The 8,735-nt window shown below is 32.4% G+C and overlaps 1 non-coding gene across 1 annotated transcript; it reads right to left on the reverse strand.

The window, feature by feature from the left end:
- Positions 1–7,973: 7,973 nt before the first annotated feature.
- LOC142177887 (small nucleolar RNA U3) lies at positions 7,974–8,190 on the reverse strand. The gene has a single exon (XR_012706426.1). It is a non-coding gene; the product is annotated as a small nucleolar RNA U3 (small nucleolar RNA).
- Positions 8,191–8,735: the final 545 nt, after the last annotated feature.

Consider the following 8,735-nt stretch of genomic DNA (forward strand, 5'->3'; position numbering starts at 1 on the left):
AGATGCATCTATGGATCGTGCCGCACGTCCCTCGGCAGTGTACACGACATTCTGGATCGGGCCGTACGTCCTCAGCAGAAATCGTGCTTAAGAATAATAATAATAATTACACGATACTTTAATAGCTTATTTCAGCTTGCGAAGCTAATTGATAAATTGAAAAAATCCTTGGAATTTAATGAATTATTATTCTTGCTTGTTAAAGAATTAATTGTTATTCCTATAAATGATATTTAATTGTTAAATTGGAAATTATTTGAATTGAAGGAATTTGATTATTTTCGCTTATTAAATAAATTATTTTAAATTCTGTAAATCATGTTGATTTAAATATCCTAGTTGTATTTTAAATTATTATTATTATTGACCATAGTGAGTGTCAAAGTCGGCCATCTCGTCTCTACCACTTCGAGATTAGGCTTGATACTTACTGGGTACACATTATTTTCGTACTTATACTGCACTTGCTACACATTTCTTTTTTGTGCAGGACCTGAGGCAAGTACTAGTGGGGGATCTATCGTCTTACACTCACGTTATCCAGGGGCATAGTGGTGAGCTGCACTTTCTGAGCCGTTCTGCAGCTACTAGTGTCTCTCCTTATATTTTCATTCTGTCTATTTTTATTTCAGACAGTATTTGAAGTTTTGTATAATCTACTAGATACCCATACATTTGTGACACCAGGTCTTGGCACACATATTAGTAGAATTTGGGTTTTATTATTTTTTTGATTTTAAATTTTGTCAGTATATGCTTAATTTATTAAGTTGGCTTGCCTAGCTGTAGTGTTGGGCACTATCACGACCTATAGGTGAAATTGGGTCGTGACATTAAACCTTGGAACTAAGTGTTCCAATTCATTCCAAAACCTCACCGGACCCGAACCAATTGCCTCGGCAATTCACACAACAACTATAATGTACAATTTGAGCAGTAAATGGGGAAACGAGGTTGTAATACTCAAAACGACCGGTCGGGTCGTTACATTTTCGGCGACCCATGTGCATATCATCAGTATCCTAGCTCAAATCCAAGTTTTACATGTGCTATACCTTAACGGACAAACGTGTAGTTAAGGTATAGTGCGGTAAATAACCGTGTTATATATAAAATGGTAGTCAATTGTTTTTCACCAATTTTTGTCGTTTGAGTCCAAAAAGACTACTGACCACCTATTGTTACTGCAGCGATTTAAACTGCCACTTATTGTTCAAGTAGGCCCGTCTCTCGCTGTTTCAATGTAACACTTTAGTAGTATAGCTCTTTGTTTGTTGGAAATTTTACCTCCTATAGCAAAGCTTTACACCCTATTTATTATAAATAAAAAACCTTTTAAAATATTATTTTTTATAACTACCTTTTAGTTTTTATAGCAAAATATATATTTATGGTCACTTCCTACCGTTAAGCCATTAAGTATGTTGTTTAATATTTTTCTCTCTCATTCTTTCAATTTATTCTCTCCCAAAATTATCGTATCTTATTTCTCTCTACACGATCTCTCTCACAGCGTCATTGTCTTCCCCATTGTTGAATCACGATTCTCCTTTATTTGCAGGTTCTTTCACTAGATTGTTCTCAAACCCTAGATCTCGATTTGCTGGATTTTATCTCTGTTAACATGAGTTTTAAAATGTCTTGATCAAAGTTTCTGATATGAGAGTATCTACAGAAATACTTTGAAACTTGATTTTCTGTATATGAATACATCATGTATTTATGCCGGATACAATCTGTAATAGTAACCTACTGCCTGCATATTTTATAATAAACCTAGTGCTTGTATTCTGTTGTATCTAACAGTTGTGTTCAATGTATTCAAGTTTATTTTTGTATTCACAATATTTTGTTTATTCCTAATACATGGTATTACTGCTTTATTGAGTATATTTCATTGGTTGTATTCATTGATTTTCTATTTGTATTGAGAGTATTTTACTATATTTCATTGTATTATTCTTTTAAATACAGATGGATACAGTTATGTCACGACCCAAAATCCCACCACAGGCGTCGTGATGGCACCTAGTCTCTAAGACTAGGTAAGCCGATTTCTATTACATTTTAAAGCCATTTTTTTTAATTAAATAAGTAACCAAAACTAACAGTGGAATAAATATGAATATACAACCTCGCAAAACTGGTAGTACTGAGTCACGAACTCTAACTGAATACATAGAATGATCACGAGGACCTAATATACAATATTGTTTTATTACAAGTTAACAGTACAATGAAATGAAAAGACTCCAGGACTGCGACGATCAAGCAGCTCTACCTTGAATCCTTACGATCCCGCTTTAACTCTGCTCAAGTCTATTATCTTCAATACCTGGCTCTGCACAAAAATGTGCAAAAGTGTAGTATGAGTACGCCACGGTCGGTACCCAGTAAGTATCAAAACTAACCTCAATGGAGTAGAGACGAGGTACAGTCAAGACACTCACTATTCTAATAACCTGTGCAATATAATATACAAAATACTAGGAAACAGACAGCAATAAGGGCGGGATAAAATAACAAGTGGTATGTGCAGCAAGACAACAAGAATACCATAAATATCATTCAACAATTAATAAATACATGTACGCCTAATTAATTCAAGTTTTTCAATTAAATATCCGTCACATATAATTATTCCAAATAACTCTCTTTCAAATGTAGTTTTCTCAAATAATTATTTTTCAAATATAATTCTTTCAATAAATCTTTTCAAATATAATTTCCTCAAATAATTATCTTTCAAATACAATTCTTTCATATAATTTTTTTTGAACAAACATCCTTCCAAATAAATATTTTGAATATAATTCTTTCAATTAAAAAGTCACCATGTGACACCTCATTTCATAATCGTAAAACAAAATCAGGTCTCAGCCCATTTTCATATTTTTCGTAAACACGGGTCTCAGCCCATTTTCATATTTTTCCGGTACCTCGTGCCCTCATTTCATATCACAGTTGCACGAATAATTCATGTGCCAATTATCATTATCATTTCATCACAGCGCCTCGTGCCCACATTTCATATCACAACTGCACGGACAATTCACGTGCCAAATATCTTCATTATTTACTCAAGGCACCTTGTTCCCAGATTTCATTTTATAATACGCATGGCAATAGCCACAGGCTCTCAATTTCAACATAAAACAGATTGTTATCAGTTTACTATCAACAAGACCAATTGCACAAGGCATAAAAATAAACACAAGAAAAATCACAACATCACATAAAAATCATCAACACCACAACCATACATCATCACATATCGTCCCTGACAATAGCCATCATTATCGCTCCTATTGCCACCCTTATAACTCCTATAGCCACCCTTATCGCTCCGCACAGATAATATCAATTCACCCTTATCGCTCCTATTGCTACCCTTATCGCTTCAATAGCCACCCTTATCGCTCCACCCAGACAATATTACAACAAATACAACAACAGTGAAATACTACCATTATACCCACATAATATCAACGGTGAAATGCCACCCTTATCTCCCCAAAATAATAACTCACACAACACAATAATTTACACGGGAAATTAACATGGGAACATAATAAAATCAATTCATATCACAATTTTCCCAATGGCCACAACCAAATTCCAAAGATATAACAAAATTTAATTAATTTCACAACAAATAGCCCAAGGCTCCACACAATATATATATAACACCCAAAAATAATTAATAGAGATAAAAATTACTCAGCATAAGGCAAAGCCTTCATTAATGCAAATTTAGATAATTATATTAACACTTATTCTTAAGCTCGCTTAGATTAATTATTTGCATAAGAAAATTCATAGTCGAATTAATTTTCAAGAAATATTAAACCAACAATACTCATGAAATTTCATAAATATTTCAAGTAACAATCACATCAAATTATCATATAAAAATAAATTCAACAATAAGGATTTAGGCATGGCAAACAGATGATTTAATAATTTTTTATAATTTTCTAATTTACTACACAATAATGCCTAAGACTTTAATTCAATGAATTTTTGCACGTATAAGCCCGAGTACGTACTCGTCACCTCGCGTACACGGCTTTTTACATTTCATAAATGGCACATAAGACTCAATGCCTAAGGAGTAATTCCCCTACTCGATGTTACGCAAGACACTTACCTTTTTGAAATTAGGCCGATATTCCAAAATAGCATTCTTGCTTGAATTGACCTCCAGACAACTCAAATCTATCCAAATTAATTGTATAACTCCATTAAAATTCGTCGAAAATAATTCCAGATAATAATACGTCGACTTAAAACTATATTCCAAAAAGTCAACAAAAGTCAATGCGGGACCCGCCACTCGGAACCCGACAAAATTTTCATGAAATCCGAACACCATTCCGATACGAGTTCAACCATACCAATTTTATTGAATTCTAATAACAACTCGACCTCCAAATCTTAAATTTTCGTTTTTGGAAGATTTTACAAAAATCTTGATTTCTTCCATTAAAATCTGAATTAAACGATGAATATAATCATAGATTCATGAAATATAAACACTTTAGGATATAGAACACTTACCCTAATCCATATGGTGAAAATCGCTTCAATCTGAGCTCCATAGCTTCAAATATGTCAAAAATGGCTGAAACCTCGAAATATAGCTACTGCCTAGGTATTTACTCTTCACGATCGCGGAAAATGCTTCGCGATCGCGAAGCACAAAAATTTTCAGCCCCAAAATTGCTCTTCGCAATCGCGGAAAACCAAATGCAATCGCGAAGAACAAACTCCCCCAACTCTTCTAGATAGCCTCTAGTATAATGGTAATAACTTTTTGAACAAAACTCCAAATTGCAAATGGTTTAACTTTCTGAAACCGAGACACCAAGAGCTATAACTTTCATTTGTTGCTAATCTCCCAATTACTTATATATTTCTAGATATATACTTCCAAATTCAGCCCTATGCAACAGAGATTTCCAAACTCTTCCCAGACAGCCTATAGTGTAACCACCATAATTGTTTGTACCCAACACCAAATGACAAATTGTTTACTTTTCTGAAAACTACACATCAAGGGCTATAACTTTTATATTTAGATCATCTCCAAATTCCTTATACATTGTGAGATATAAGATTCTAAAGTCGGGTCAACGCAATAGAGATTTGTTCTACGCAATCACGATTCACAAGGCCCCAAATTGTTGTTTGCTCTTCGCGAACGTGACCAAAAGTTCGCGATCGCGATGCACACCTCTGTAGGCATAAACCAGCAATTAAAAATGGCCTAGAAATGGTATAAAATCATCCCGAAACTCACCCGAGCCCCTCGGGACCTCAACCAAATATACCAACAAGTCCTAAAACATCATACGAACTTAGTCGAAGCCTCGAATCACATCAAACAACGCTAAAACCATGAATCACACCTCAATTCAAGCCTAATGAACTTTGAACTTTCAAATTCTATATCTTGTGCCGAAATACATCAAATCTATCCGAAATGACTTCAAATTTTGCACACAAGTCATAAATGACATAACGAAGCTATTCCAATTTCCAAAATCGAATTCCGACCTCGATATCAAAAAGTCAACCCCCTGGTCAAACTTCCCAAAAATTTAACTTTCGGCATTTCAAGCCTAATTCCACTACGGACCTCCAAATAATTTTTCGGACACGCTCTTAAGTCCAAAATCACCATACTGAGCTATTGACATCATCAAAATTCCATTCCGGAGTCGTCTTCACACAGTTCCGACTACGGTAAAAATCTTAAGACTTAAGTTTCTGTTTTAGGGACCAAGTGTCCCAAATCACTCCAAATCATCCGGTAACTGAATTCAACCACGCACGCAAGTCAATACACATAATAAGAAGCTGCTCGGGGGCTTATGCCGCCAGACGGGGCTTAAATTCTTAAAACGATAAGTCGGGTCGTTACACTCGAATACACCGAATACATTACCATAACAACTGAAAGGGAGCTACGAAAAGTAATTATGTATATGATAGTTATAGGCAGTTAATAGCCACTAAACAATAGTCATTTCTGAAAATTCCTCTTTGTTGGAAATTTTACCTCCTATATAAATCTTTACACCCTATTTATTCCGAGCAGAACCTCGAATAATGTTAGGAAAAAAAAACTCAAACTGTATCAGAAAAAAGAGGGACTGAAATTTTGCAGAATGCTGTATTTTTTTATATTTAGCGTCTAATAAATCTTCTCATTAATTGAATTGATAATGTTATGTGTTATGATTGATTTAGGTGAGTTATATTAGGAATGTATCCCGTGAAATTAGCAGCTTTCCGTTATTAAATAACTGAAGAGACCTATTATTACGTTGTATTCATGAATACATGGTATGAATGCATGTGAATACAGTGGCTGACAGCTGGACTGTCCTGTTTTTTAGTCGATTTTTGCCACTGTATTCATGAATATAGTAGCTCGAATACACCGAATACATTACCATAACAACTGAAAGGTAGCTACGGAAAGTAATTATGTATATGATAGCTATAGGAAGTTAATAGCCACTAAACAATAGTCATTTCTGAAAATTTCTCTTGTTTATTCTATGGATTGGCTATTTCATATCTTTTTATCTTCCACCTTCTATATTTTGTACAAAAGCTTTATTTTTTAACAAAAATATTCAAAAAATTCATACGAAATTTAGAAAAAAAAAATGCTCGATTGTTTTATGCGTGTACCATCTTACCTTTTAGATTAAAGAACTAGACTTATGTCGATGGATTTATCTTCTCTTTTGAGTATTTATTAGTTGGATAACAAAACGAAAATCAGGATAGTAAGATCAAAATTCAAAGTTTAAGAAAATATGATAGGAGTAAAATATTTTAAATATCCCCAAAAAAGACTAGAAATATTCAAAAAAAAAAAACAAATCCATGGCTACTAAGTGGTACTTTATATGATATTAATCTCATAAATTTCACACACAAAGTATATACTTTAATTGATCTATATTAACTTAAACTGTATAGTTAATATTTGCACAGATAATTAATCTCATGATCAATAATTGAAGCTAAAATCATCTAACTTTAGTATATGCATCTCTATAATCTTATAAAAATAACATCAAAAGCCTTCTTTGAGTAAACAATTTTTCCGAGTAAAATAGAGTTCAATTTGACGTAAAACCGAAAAACAATAGTCCTCCTCTTCTACAATTTTATTTTCCTTATCTCACATGTAAATAATTTTAATTAGGTTATATCACTTTCCCTTAAAAATAAATGTCATTCTAGCTAAATATATTTGGCCAAGATAAACATTACTTTGGAAAATTAAAATAACATTAGTCTATATTTTCAAATCTATTTTCGATCTAATAAATTACCTACAAAATATAATGAGTAATTTGACTATGATGTAAATCATAAATTAATCAAATAAATCTTATAATAAATATTTTATATGATTTCCTTAATGAGCATAAAGAAAATTAAAAAGATATTTATTTTAGATATGAGATAATATTAAATGTGAACCTAATTGTAGTTGCATTAGATAACTTGACATTGCAACAAAATAAGATTGGTAATGCTTATAAGTTAAATGAAAGTTTTATAACTCCTGCTAATTCGCACAACATGATCATCAAACAAGCTCCTTTTAAATTTTTATTTTCAACAATAGTTGGGACCAATAAAATTATAATTTTTAATGACTCTAGGTGTTTTAAGAATAACTCGATCTAACTCTACCATAAATACTTTTACGACACTAATATTAGGTAATAGTATTATTAGGCATGCACATCATAGGTTATCTCTTACTAGTATTATGTATACGAGGTGATATGTAAACTTGATCTAATACAGATTTTATAGATAACGAATGAAATACACCAAACCTGGTATAAACTCTTACCAAATACATATTAGAATTTAGTACTACTTAATTTAAAATCATGCATCTAAGAGTTAAACACAGCAAAAAAAAAAGATTGAAGAGTCTGTCAGACAACCATTAGACCGTCCTAGCACACCCGAAATGAGGCTGAGAACGATCATCTATGGCGCCATGATCCGAGGGCCATGAGAAACACCATTAATCACGCTCTAGTCTATTGGCTAAATTTCATCCACCGAACTTGGTTTCATGTCTCCTTAGAACTCAAGGATGTATCCTTAATGAATCTTATAATAACTATTTTATATTATTTTCTTAATGAGCATAAAGAAAATTAAAAAGATATTTATTTTAGATATGAGGTAATATTAAATGTGAACCTAATTGTAGTTGCATTAGATAACTTTACATTGCAACAAAAGAAGATTGCTAATGCTTATAAGTTAAATGAAAGTTTTATAACTCCTTCTAATTCGCACAACATGATCATCAAACAAGCTCCTTTTAAATTTTCATTTTCAATAATAGTTGGGACCAATAAAATTATAATTTTTAATGACCCTAGGTGTTTTAAGAATAACCCGATCTAACTCTACCATAAATATTTTTACGACACTAATATTAGGTAATAGTATTATTAGGCATGCACATCATAGGCTATCCCTTACTAGTATTATGTATACGAGGTGATATATAAACTTGATCTAATACAGATTTTATAGATAACGAATGAAATACACCAAACCTGGTATAAACTCTTACCAAATACATATTAGAATTTAGTACTACTTAATTTAAAATCATGCATCTAAGAGTTAAACACGGCAATAAAAAGATTGAAGAGTCTGTCATACAACCATTA

This window comes from Nicotiana tabacum, chromosome 23, assembly GCF_000715075.1.
Source record: "Nicotiana tabacum cultivar K326 chromosome 23, ASM71507v2, whole genome shotgun sequence".
NCBI classification, from domain to species: Eukaryota; Viridiplantae; Streptophyta; class Magnoliopsida; order Solanales; family Solanaceae; genus Nicotiana; species Nicotiana tabacum.